Genomic DNA, 13,016 nt, shown 5'->3' with positions numbered 1-13,016 from the left:
AAGTAAGAGAGTATTTCCATATAAAGTGGAACAACATATATGAAACTGGAACAGTCTTAGAGAATCCAGATTATGTGGACTCCATATCTATAATCCCAGGAAGTACCAAATAGTCATTTGGTAAGATCATTAAAGGAAGGCTACTGCAAAAATATTCTTAAGATGTGAATTGACCTATAATTTTTATTTAAATGCATTCCTTACATCCACAAAAAAAAGTTACTCATTTATTTGACCACTAAATAAGCTAATATTAATTTATTTTTTAATTGAAGTATAGTTGATGTACAGTATTATACAAGTTACAGGTATACAACATAGTGATTCACAAATTTTAAAGGTTATATTCCATTAATAGTTACTACATAATACTGGCTATATTCCTTGTGTTGTACAATACATCCTTGTTAGTGAGCTAATATTTAAATGTCTGTTCTGTGTCAGGCACTCTGGTAGGTACTTGGGACCAAAAAGAGAGAATCTCTGCCCTTATGGAGCACGAGTCTTGTCAAGAAGACAGGTATTGATCACATATTCATGCTTATTTAGGTAAAAGTAACTGTGATATCTGCTATAAAAGATAAGTATATTGTGCTATTAGAACAGCTGAGAGGGACATTTTATTTTGTCAGGCAATTCAGAAAAGTATTCCCTAAGGAAGTTATTTTCCAGCTGACATCTCAAGAACAGGCGGGAGTTAACCAGTTGAAAAGGGATGGAAAGACCTGTTATAATGAAAAATTTTAAAACCAGTAAATGTATTGCAAAATCTTTTCAACTACTGATTTTAAATATCATTACTAACCCTATAAGTCTATAGCTTGTGAAATTTAGAATTTACATTTCTCTGTTGGCTGCCTGCAGTGAGAGTATTTGGCTTATGTGTGGATATGTTCACCAGTTTGGTGTGTATGGTAACAAACATGCTTCTTCCCCATGGTAAAATGAGTTTCTTTTTGGATAATTGCTCTCCATAGTTACCACTGAGCCTCAACTATTTTCTATGTTGGCAAGTCCCCAGAAGGTTCCAAAAGAGGAAATGCATGTCCATCTTTAGCTCTTTGATTCTATGTGTGATATTTTAGTCACGAAATAATTTCCAGCTGGCAAGCTTGACATACATATTCAACAGCAGCTAAATATTGTTGCTGCATCTATTACGTAAGCTGCAAAGAAACTCAGTCAACAGATGCTCCAAAATTTATAAAAGTTTTAATACTCAAACATTTGGTATTTTTATCATAAAAATCTGAGTCTCATTTATGATTGATTTGATTGTTCACATTACAGCCCTTCCCTTCCCCAGATCCATATAGTTTGTTTATTTTCCGGGCTCCCATATGTTACATCTTCAGAGTTGGGCCATTTTCCCAGAAGTCAGGCCATGGAGGAAGTTGAGTGATAGGGAATCTTTTATGAGGAGAATCAGGCGAGTTGGAATTTAAGACCTATCAGAGGGAGGTCAGTTAGTCCAACTCTGTCCAGTTGTAAACAAGAACACTGGTAACAAGGAACATCAAATGATTGCTCAAGGTCACTCAGGTAGTTAGGACACAGCTGAGGTGCGTAAACCACCTTCTCCAGAATCTGTCCAGTATAGTTTGTATTATACATTTATAGGATAATGATTAAAATCATCACTTGAAACCCATGAAATTAAAAATGGTTTTTGACTACATTTAAGTATTGCTACCATTTGGGTATACAATGAAAATAACTACTCCTATGTCCTTACATCTTTTATTTTATGTTCTTTGACTATACAATGAAAGTAATTACTCCTGTGTCCTTACATCTTTTATCTTATGTTCTTTGACTATCTAAAACTCAGAAATTTGTCTAGTTAGCAGTGGTGAGTGTGTTTATAAGTAGAAAGAAGGTAAATAGATCCCAAGCAATCATCAGCTTAGTCCCTAAACAAAGTATATGATGGGGTTTACACGTAAGGAAAGCCTATAGGCTTTCTCAGCAAAAAGAAGAAAAAGGGCCACATTTTTGGCCCAGACCAGGTGAGATTTTCAGGTCAAACTACTGAACCAGCAGCTATGATCCTACAGTAAATTCTAAGCTACATAAAGTTTGTGATTAAATCCTTACAAATTCAATTGATTTTCCTATGAATGTCTCCTAACGGCCCTGATTCTTCTACTAAAATATGGATGGAAAGGGGATCACAATATAAAGATGCCCATCTGCTGGCTTTTCTTCTAGTAGAAAATGCTGTGTCTACAAAAGAGTTGTATTTTAAACCTTCAGTTCCCTTTTTTCCAAGGCTTTGTGCTCACCAATTATAAGCATGCACATTTTTTAAACGTAGATTTAAGTATGGTTCACCCCTCTACCCTAGTCAACATGAGGCATCCTCTTTCTGAGTGAATTCCTGGATTCATATACTCAGAATCTTCTCAATTCTAAAATGCTAAGTAGAATATATCTTAATGCATATACCCTTGCCTTAAAGGCACATGATCCACGTGGATCCACGATCCACGTGGATCCACGATCCACATTTGTATTTAGGTACAATTTCTCTGTCTTTTGAACTGCTTTGATCTATGCATCTGTGACTTACAATTAGCCTCTCTAGAGGGTTGGTGGTGGAGAAATATCTCTAGAATCCCAAAGTCAAATCAAGAATTCATCGTTTTTCCAAAACTGTTCTTCCTCTACTGTACTTGACAGCCTCACTCCGAGCCCAGGAACCCCACTCACATCCTCAGATCAGACTAAGTGCTCCACTCTTCCTTACTCCTCCTCTGCAGGGTCAGAGCTCCAACAATTCTCACTTTTAAGTGTCCTCCTCTTTTCTCCCTTCTTCTCAAACCCACTCACAACTTCACTGGTACAAGACAAGATCATTTTCCCTCTGGATTCCTTCCTAGATGCCAAGCTTCTCAAATTGCCTCTCTCCTGCTGCATAAGGTCTGTCTAAAATTCTCTCTCCCTCTCTCCCGCTCTGTCTCTTCTTCCCTCCCTCTCTCATCCTCCCTCTCTCCCTCTCCCTCTCTTCTACATGGAATTGTTCTAAATATAAAACATGTTGGTAAGATTCCATTAATAACAATATTATGTCCAATGTCTTTGCATTGAATAGCTGCTTAATTCTTCATGAATGCCATTTATGTGTAGCTATATTACTATTCCAAAAGGAGCAGTCAGAAGCCAGTGCCTTTGCCAGTTTTCATTAGACTGGGTAACCTAAAGCTTGAATTAAAATATAAAATAGAAATAATAATTCTCTGCTTCACGATGCAAGAAAAATGGTTCCTTTGTTGATAATTTTGAATTTATTTAACTTATGTTTTATTGTTCAGTAATCATAACAGAAATAGATTTTTAAGTTAGCCATGATCCTCCATTTTCTACTGCTACATATGCACACAGAACTTTGTATAATTGTAGTAATAGCATAAATGCACTTCTGTATTTTTTCATGTTTTATGAATTTTGGCATAATGATAGAGTTTCAGAATCTTTTCAGTAGTTACATAATATTTCACCACATCCGTAAACCTCAGCTTTTTAACCAACCCTCTATTTTTGGATAATCAGGTTAATAGCATTCTTTAAATTACAGTGAATAATGCTACAATGAAAATGTTCTTGTATTATGCTTTTTCCTCATTTTGTTTACATCCTTGGGGCAAATTTCCAGTAGAATCATTGAATATCAACACTATGATTAATACTGTGTATATTTCTTGAAATGTGTTACCAAGTCATGTACTGAAGTTTTCAACAGTGTGCACTGTCACCAGGGGATGGGTACGCTTGTTTCAGCCCACCTTCGCCAGAATAGAATATTGGAAAGACTTTAAGCTTGCTGTTTTAATAAAGTGGTGCCTCGTTATGTGTTTATACTTTGAATTTCTTTCATAACTAAGGAATTGAACATTTTTTCGTATGTTTGTTGACTAATTTTACTTGTGTTTTTTTTTTTTATTCATGTCCCTGCCCTTTAAATATTGGTCTTTAATTCAATGAATACTATTTTAATTTTTAATCTCTATGGCTTCTTTATACAATATAGCTTTTAATTTTTAAAACTATTGCTGCATATTTTTTTTCAGGATGGTTTCCATTTAAATTGCATTATTTTTGTTATAAGGGGTTTTTATATCATATGATCTATCTTTATGGTTTCTTTTAGTTTCAATGTTATCCAGCAAAATATGTTGTTAGTTTCTAATTTGATTTCTGTATGTATGTTAATTCTTTGATCCCTTTGGTCTTCATTTGAGTGTTAAAAATCCATTTTATAATAGAAATATGTCATATGTTTTTGTGGTTATGGGAATAATTCAGTTGCACAGAGGAAAAATTTATGATGCAGAAGAGATAGTACATGATTGCAACAGCCAAGTCTTTGAGTGGGAGAAGTTGGTTATTATTCAGTACACAAGTGAACTGCTTAGCTTTAGGTAGTAGTAGAGGTAGTTCAGTCATAGTAGCAAGAGGAGAGGAAAAGTACATGGCTTTAGGAGGCAGAATGGTAAATGTGTTAGTGGAATCTCAGTGATCCGCTAAGAGTGAAGAGAGGACAAGGGTTCTTGGATGTTTGTGGAAAGAGAAGAACAGGAATATAAAATAATACTCTCAGAGCATAGGGACCAAGTGCTTAGTGAACTGTGGAGACGGCTGTCCATATGGAGGGCCCTTTTGACATTTGTGGCCATTATTTTAGATAACAACAGCCAGCATGGTGATGTTTTTTCCAGTCCTGTTGAGACACTAGGATACAGACACAGAAGAGATAAGGAATTGGATTTACACAGGTTTGTCCTTGGCCAGGAGAGTATGACACAGAGACAGGCCAAGTATTTGAGGGTATATATAAAAAAAGAGATTATAGTCATGGACTGTACACTCTCAGGTAGTTAAAGAGAAAGTAAAGTTATGAATGAGGTCATTTAGAGAGAAAATGTGGGTCTCAGTGGATATAAGAGGGAGCGAGGTAAGGTAGTAGTCAAAGAGCACGATGCCTTTCAAAGAGCAGAGTGCTTAAAATTGAGATTTGGAGGGAGTGCCCTTGTTGGTACCGACACGATCTAAGGTCAGACCATAGAAAGGGATGGCTGTTGTGGGAGGGAGGACAAACCCAAGGGAGAGTGGAGCTCAGAGCTGAGAACCAAGACACTAACTAGGTCATCTACATAGTTATCAAGGTCACAAAAAATGAAGACAGTAGTGATTGCGAAGAGAAAAAAGCAGTGGGCTAAGAAATGTAAATCCAGTATTGATAGTAATTTCCAGTAAGGTTGTATCATTAAAGATTTCTGTTAATGGTTTTGAAAGTGTCTGCTTCTCCATATCTTACCAATACCAGGTATTATCAATATGCTTAATTGTTATCAATCTCCTGGGTGAAATTATCTTGGGATTGGATTTTCCTTTTCGAACAACAAGTACAATTGATCATCTTTTCCTGTCTAGTCATTTGTATTTCCTTTTCCATTCATGAGTTTGACCATTTTTCTGCTGATGTGTTCACCTTTTATTAGCTACTTGAAAGAAATCTTCCTGGAATAGAGAAATTCCCTCTGAGATATAAACTGCCTTGCAAGTGCTTTCCAAATATTTTTTTTATTAGTTATCTATTTTATAAATATTAGTGTATATATGTCAATCCCAATCTCCCAATTCATCCCACTACACGCCCCCCACCCCGGCTTTCCCCCCTTGCTGTCCATACGTTTGTTCTCTGCATCTGTGTCTCTATTTCTGCCTTGCAAACTGGTTCATCTGTACCATTTTTCTAGATTCCACATGTATGTGTTAATATACAATATTTGGAAATTTGTTTTTCTCTCTCTGATGTCACTTTGTATGACAGTCTCTAGGTCCATCCACATCTCTATAAATGACCCAATTTCATTCCTTTTTATGGCTAAGTAATATTCCATTGTATATGTGTACCACATCTTTATCCATTCATCTGTTGAGCATTTAGGTAGCTTCCATAACTTGACTATTGTAAATAGTGCTGGAATGAACATTGGGGTGAACGTGTCTTTTTGAATTATGGTTTTCTCTGGGTATATGCCCATCAGTGGGATTGCTGGGTCATATGGTAGTTCTATTTTTAGTTTTTTAAGGAACCTCCATACTGTTCTCCATAGTGGCTGTATCAATTTACATTCCCACCAACAGTGCAAGAGGGTTCCCTTTTCTCCATGCCCTCTCTAGCATTTGTTCTTGTAGATTTTCTAATGATGCCAATTCTAACTGGTGTGAGGTGATACCTCATTGTAGCTTTAACTTGTATTTAATGTGCCTCTTGGCCATTTGTATTGCTTCGTTGGAGAAATGTCCATTTAGGTCTTCTGCCCATTTTTTGATTGGGTTGTTTGTTTTTTTTAATATTAAGCTGCATGAGCTGTTTATATATTTTGGAGATTAATCCTTTGTCCATTGATTCATTTGCAAATATTTTCTCCCATTCTGAGGGTTGTCTTTTCATCTTGTTTATAGTTTCCTTTGCTCTACAAAAGCTTTTAAGTTTCATTAGGTCCCATTTGTTTATTTTTGTTTTTATTTCCATTTCTCTAGGAGGTGGGTCAAAAAAGATCTTGCTGTGATTTATGTCAAATAGTGTTCTTTCTATGTTTTCCTCTAAGAGTTTTATAGTGTCTGGCCTTACATTTAGGTGTTTAATCCACTTTGAGTTTATTTTTGTGTATGGTATTAGGGAGTGTTCTAATTTCACTCTTTTACATGTAGCTGTCCAGTTTTCCCAGGACCACATATTGAAGAGGCTGTGATTTCTCCACTGTATATTCTTCCCTCCTTTATCAAAGATAAGGTGACCATATGTGCGTGGGATTATCTCTGGGCTTTCTATCCTGTTCCATTGATCTATATTTCTGTTTTTATGCCAATACCATACTGTCTTGATTACTGTAGCTTTGTAGTATAGTCTGAAGTCCGGGAGCCTGATACCTCCAGCTCTGTTTTGCTTTCTCAGGATTGCTTTTGCTATTCCAGCTCTTTTGTGTTTCCATACAAATTGTGAAATTTTTTGTTCTAGTTCTGTGAAAAATGTCATTGGTCGTTTGATAGGGATTGCATTGAATCTGTAGATTGCTTTGGGTAGTATAGTCATTTTCACAATGTTGATTCTTCCAATCCAAGAACATGGTATATCTCTCCATCTGTTTGTATCATCTTTAATTTTTTTCATCAGTGTCTTATAGTTTTCTGCATACAGGTCTTTTGTCTCCTTAGGTAGGTTTATTCCTGGATATTTTATTCTTTTTGTTGCAATGGTAAATGGGAGTGTTTCCTTAATTTCTCTTTCAGATTTTTCATCATTAGTGTATAGGAATACAGGAGAGTTCTGAGCATTAATTTTGTATCCTGCTACTTTACCAAATTCATTGATTAGCTCTAGTAGTTTTCTGGTAGCATCTTTAGGATTCTCTATGTATACTGTCATGTCATCTGCAAACAGTGACAGTTTTACCTCTTCTTTTCCAATTTGTATTCCTTTTATTTCTTTTTCTTCTCTGATTGCTGTGGCTAGGACTTCCAAAACTATGTTGAGTAATAGTGGTGAGAGTGGACATCCTTGTCTTGTTCCTGATCTTAGAGGAATGCTTTCAGTTTTTTACCATTGAGAATGATGTTTGCTGTGGGTTTGTCGTATATGGACTTTATTATTTTAGGTAGGTTCCCTCTATGCCCACTTTCTGGAGAGCTTTCATCATAAATGGGTGTTGAATTTTGTCAAAAGTCTTTTCTACATCTATTGAGATGATCATATGGATTTATTCTTCAGTTTGTTAATATGGTTTATCACATTGATTGATTAGCGTATACTGAAGAATCCTTGCATCCCTTGGATAAATCCCACTTGATCATGGTGTATGATCCTTTTAATGTTTGTTAGATTCTGTTTGCTAGTATTTTGTTGAGGATTTTTGCATCTATATTTACCAGTGATAGTGGTCTGTAATTTTCTTTTTTTGTAGTATCTTTGTCTGGTTTTGGTGTCTGGTGGCCTCATGGAATGAGTTTGGGAGTGTTCCTTCCTCTGCAATTTTTTGGAAAAGTTTGAGAAGGATGGGTGTTAGCTCTTCTCTAAATGTTTGATAGAATTCACCTGTGAAGCCATCTGGTCCTGGACTTCTGTTTTTTGGAAGATTTTTAATCACAGTTTCAATTTCATTACTTGTGATTGATCTGTTCATATTTTCTATTTCTTCCTGGTTCAGTCTTGGAAGGTTATACCTTTTTAAGAATTTCTCCATTTCTTCCAGGTTGTCCATTTTATTGGCATAGAGTTGCTTGTAGTAGTCTCTTATGATGCTTTTTTCTGCAGTGTCCATTGTAACTTCTCCTTTTTCCTTTCTAATTTTATTGATTTGAGTCCCTCCATCTTTTTCTTGATGAGTCTGGCTAAAGGTTTATCAATTTTGTTTATCTTCTCAAAGAAGCAGCTTTTAATTTTATTCACCTGTGCTATTGTTTTCTTTGTTTCTATTTCATTTATTTCTGCTCTGTTCTTTATGATTTCTTTCCTTCTACTAACTTTGCGTTTTGTTTGTTCTTCTTTCTCTAGCTCCTTTAGGTGTAAGGTTAGATTGCTTATTTGAGATTTTTCTTGTTTCTTGAGGTAGGATTGTATTGCTATAAACTTCCCTCTTAGAACTGCTTTTGCTGCATCCCATAGGTTTTGGATCATCATGTTTTCATTGTCATTTGTTTCTTGGTATTTTTTGATTTCCTCTTTGATTTCTTCAGTGATCTCTTAGTTATTTAGTAACATATTGTTTAGCCTGTATGTGTTTATGTTTTTCACGTTTTCTTTTCCCTGTAATATATTTCTAATCTCATAGCATTGTGGTCAGAAAAGATGCTTGATATGATTTCAATTTTCTTAAATTTACCAAGGCTTGATTTGTGACTCAATATGTGATCTGTCCTGGAGACTGTTCCGTGTGCACTTGAGAAGAAAGTGTAATCTGCTGTTTTCGGATGTAATGTCCTATAAATATCAATTAAATCTATCTGGTCTATTGTGTCATTTAAAGCTTGTGTTTCCTTATTAATTTTCTGTCTGGATGATCTGTCCATTGGTGTAAGTGAGGTTTAAAAGTCCCCCACTATTATTGTGTTACTGTCGATTTCCTCTTTTATAGCTGTTAGCAGTTGCCTTATGTATTGAGCTGCTCCTATGTTGGGTGCTTATATATTTATAATTATTGTAACTTCTTTATGGATTAATCCCTTGATCATTATGGAGTGTTCTTCCTTGTCTCTTGTAACATTCTTTATTTTAATATCTATTTTATCTGATAATGAATATTGCTACTCCAGCTTACTTTTGCTTTCCGTTTTCATGGAATATCTTTTTCCATCCCCTCACTTTCAGTCTGTATGTGTCCATAGGTCTCAAGTGGGTCTCTGGTAGACAGCATATGTATGGGTCTTGTTTTTGTATCCATTCAGCTAGCCTGTGTCTTTTGGTTGGAGCATTTAGTCCATTCACATTTAAGTTAATTATCAATATGTATGTTCCTATTACCATTTTCTTAATTGTTTTGGGTTTGTTTTTGTAGGTCCTTTTGTTCTCTTTTGTTTCCCATTTAGAGAAGTTCCTTTAGCATTTGTTGTAGAGCTGGTTTGGTGGTGCTGAAATCTCTTAGCTTTGCTTGTCTGTAAAGCTTTTGACTTCTCCATTGAATCTGAATGAGATCCTTGCTGGGTAGAGTAATCTTGGTTGTAGATTCTTCCCTTTCATCACTTTAAGTATATCATGCCACTCCCTTCTGGCTTGTAGAGTTTCTGCTGAGAAATCAGCTGTTAACTTATGGGAGTTCCCTTGTATGTTGTTTGTCATTGTTCCCTTTTCGCTTTTAATAATTTTACTTTGTCTTTAATTCTTGTCAATTTGATTACTGTGTGTCTCGGCATGTTTCTCCTTGGGTTTATCCTGGCTGGGACTCTGCCCTTCCTTGACTTGGGTGGCTATTTACTTTCCCATGTTAGGGAAGTTTTCGACTATAATCTCTTCGAATATTTTAGCAGGTCCTTTCTCTCTTCTCCTTCTGGGACCCCTATGATGCAAATGTTGGTTCGTTTAATGTTGTCCCAGAGGTCTCTTACGCTGTCTTCATTTCTTTTCATTCTTTTTTCTTTATTCTGTTCTATGCTAGTGATTTCCACCATTCTGTCTTCCAGGTCACTTATCCGTTCTTCTGCCTCAGTTATTCTGCTATTGATTCCTTCTAGTGTATTTTCCATTTCAGTTATTCTGTTGTTCATCTCTGTTTGTTTGTTCTTTAATTCTTCTAGGTCTTTGTTAAACATTTCTTGCATCTTCTTGATCTTTGCCTCCATTTTTTTTCCAAGGTCCTGGATCATCTTCACTATCATTATTCTGAATTCTCTTTCTGGAAGGTTGCCGCTCTCCACTTCATTTAGTTGTTTTTCTGGTGTTTTATCTTGTCCCTTCATCTGGTACATAGTCCTCTGCCTTTTCATTTTGTCTCTCTTTCTGTGAATGTGGTTTTCTTTCCACAGGCTGCAGGATTGTAGTTCTTTTTGCTTCTGCTGTCTGCCCTCTGATGGATGAGGCTATCTCTGGACATTCAGAGGAGACTCCTGTGGGTCATGCCTTAGTGAAAGCAGCCAGGGGAAACAAAGGCCTATTCTGTGTTAGTGTTGGAGGGTCTGCTGCAGAGGCAGGTCCAATTATTTTATATTGATATTTTAGTGAAGTATTAATAAATCTTCCCATTCTTAAAAATAAGCATTACAATTAGTATATATTTAGTAATCAATTGACTGTGTAGATAAAGCATCAGATTGATATATTGTTTATTTGGATTTAATTGATTCTTCTAAAGGACCAAAATGTATTGTTTATGAGTTAAATATTTTTTAAACTTTATAGTGGCAGTAGTTAGTACATGGAAAAAGACAGATCTTAAGTTTAAAAACCTTTTACTTGACTTCATTTGAATAGCTTAGGTTCTCAACAGCAACCCCACACATATATAGGCAGTACTGCTTCAGATAAATTTGTTGGATTTTTTGGTAGAAAATGAGAGTTAAATTAATGTAACACCAAGAGAAATGCAACTTTATTGACTATTTTCCTGACGATGAAAAGGTATTAAGAACTCACAAATGGAGTGCTTTTAAAGGATAAACAATTTCAGAGGTCTTCACACATTGATTTTCTCTATATCTTAAAACTTCTCTAATAACATGCTTCACTAAAATTTTCATTTATTGTCTAGCTCCAAGGATAATGGAAGCTGATTTGCTATATATACAGTAGAATTTTTTTTTAACTGCACCAAAGGCATATCCTAGCTCTGTTAAAGGGCCTGCACCACAGTCAATATAAAAGCACAAAAAGTCCCATCAGTTTAATAATAATAAAACCCCCAAAATGGAAAACTGAGGGGGCAAGGAAGAGACCCCTGGGCCAGGGGCATGGGGAGCCCTGCTCATGGCACCAGGCCTGGCCACAGGGCTCCCCTGGTATTGCTGTTGCTGCGAGGTTGGGGGTCAGCAGTTGTCCTGTGGGAGCCATCGTTCACCTGGGTTGAGTACCCTTACTTCTTCTGGGGTGTGCTCAGCTTCTGCATGCCCCGGATCTTGCTCAGCAAGCCAGAGATGAAGGTCTCAGTGGGTTTGTAACAGTCAACCAGCAGGTCCTTGACCCTGGCAGCTCAGGTGTCATCACTCTCCATGTCCAGGAGTTCATCCACATCAATCTCCAGCTCCAGAATCTCCTCTTCCTGGCAGTTGTAGAGGTGAGTGAGCTGCTCCAGGATCCACTCCTCCAGGTTGAGGCGCTTCTGTAGCTCCTTGAGGTTGTACTTGACTGTGACCTTCCCTTGGCACCTCACTGGTCCCTCATTGTCTGTGCCACCTGGGCCCTCGCCTGCAGCCCCAGGGCGGCTCTGAAAGTAGACGCGGGGTCCTGGGCCACCACTCCCTGGTCCAGGGGCCAGAGCCACCAACGCCACACCCCCCGTGGGGCCAAGTATGTGCTTAATTCCCTCCCTGCGCTGCCGCCTCTGGGACGCCTGCCGGCTGGCTCCAAGCCACTGGCTCGGGTTAGTTCGTGAGCTCGGCTCCACAGGGCTCCGCATGACTCCGCGGCAAGGGCAGCGGTGGCGGGCGCGCCTGGGGGCAGATGCAGCATGTGGAGCCCCCAGACCTGGTCTGGCCACACCCCGCCCCCTCCCTGCCAATCCCTAGAATTTTTCTGTATATTAAATTGGTAATACTTATCTGGTAACAGCATTCAGTGTCATGCAATATGTATTGATGCTATTGTTATCTGCTCTTGGAATAAGTCTGTGAGGTACTTCAGCTTGAAAGAAGCAATAAATGAACCAAAAAATAAATGATAACTAATGAGACAGTGAAGAGAACAGGGTAAATTCCCAGATTTCAAATGAACTGTACTATTTTGTGACTCCACTCATCCTCATATTATCCTATATATATATATATTCAGTCACCAAGAATACATCAGAAGATAATTATTTATATGTAGTGGTCTCCATAGTTATTTAGCCAATTCTTTTAGCCCTTGAATGATTAATTCCAATTCATGTATTCAAAGTTTTTTGAGCTCCTACTTTTTGCAAACACTGATGTAAACACTAGGGTTAACATGATAAAAAAAAAAAGGGGGAGTCTCAGCATTATAGCTTGATTAGAGTAAGAGTTAATAAGAAAATACAAGGAATCATTAGTATGACTCCCGAGCTGAGTGAGAGGTCAGCATGGACTAATACTAGCAAGTGATAACTTCTTATATGTGTAATTGGAGTTTCCAAAGAAGTAAAGAGAGTCAGAGACAGTTGTTGAAGTGGAAGATAGGTAAAGAAAATCTAATATGTGGAAGTAGAGTCCCTGGAGAAGGAAAAACAAAAAAAAGCAATAGAATTTATGTTTAAAACTGTAATAAGGGCTTCCCTGGTGGCGCAGTGGTTGAGAATCTGCCTACCAACGCAGGGGACACGGGTTCGAGCCCTGGTCTGGGAAGA

At 37.2% G+C, this 13,016-nt stretch overlaps 1 protein-coding gene and 1 pseudogene across 2 annotated transcripts in view; one reads left to right on the top strand and one right to left on the bottom strand.

Annotated features, from left to right (window-relative positions):
* The window catches only part of UNC13C (unc-13 homolog C), a 622,127-nt gene that overhangs the window by 456,804 nt on the left and 152,307 nt on the right, over nucleotides 1-13,016 (top strand). The window lies entirely within an intron of this gene.
* On the bottom strand, nucleotides 11,568-12,163 carry LOC133085173 (protein phosphatase 1 regulatory subunit 14B-like; annotated as a pseudogene).

Source organism: Eubalaena glacialis, chromosome 2 (genome assembly GCF_028564815.1).
Source record: "Eubalaena glacialis isolate mEubGla1 chromosome 2, mEubGla1.1.hap2.+ XY, whole genome shotgun sequence".
NCBI classification, from domain to species: Eukaryota; Metazoa; Chordata; class Mammalia; order Artiodactyla; family Balaenidae; genus Eubalaena; species Eubalaena glacialis.
This window is presented reverse-complemented; position numbering and strand designations above follow the sequence as displayed.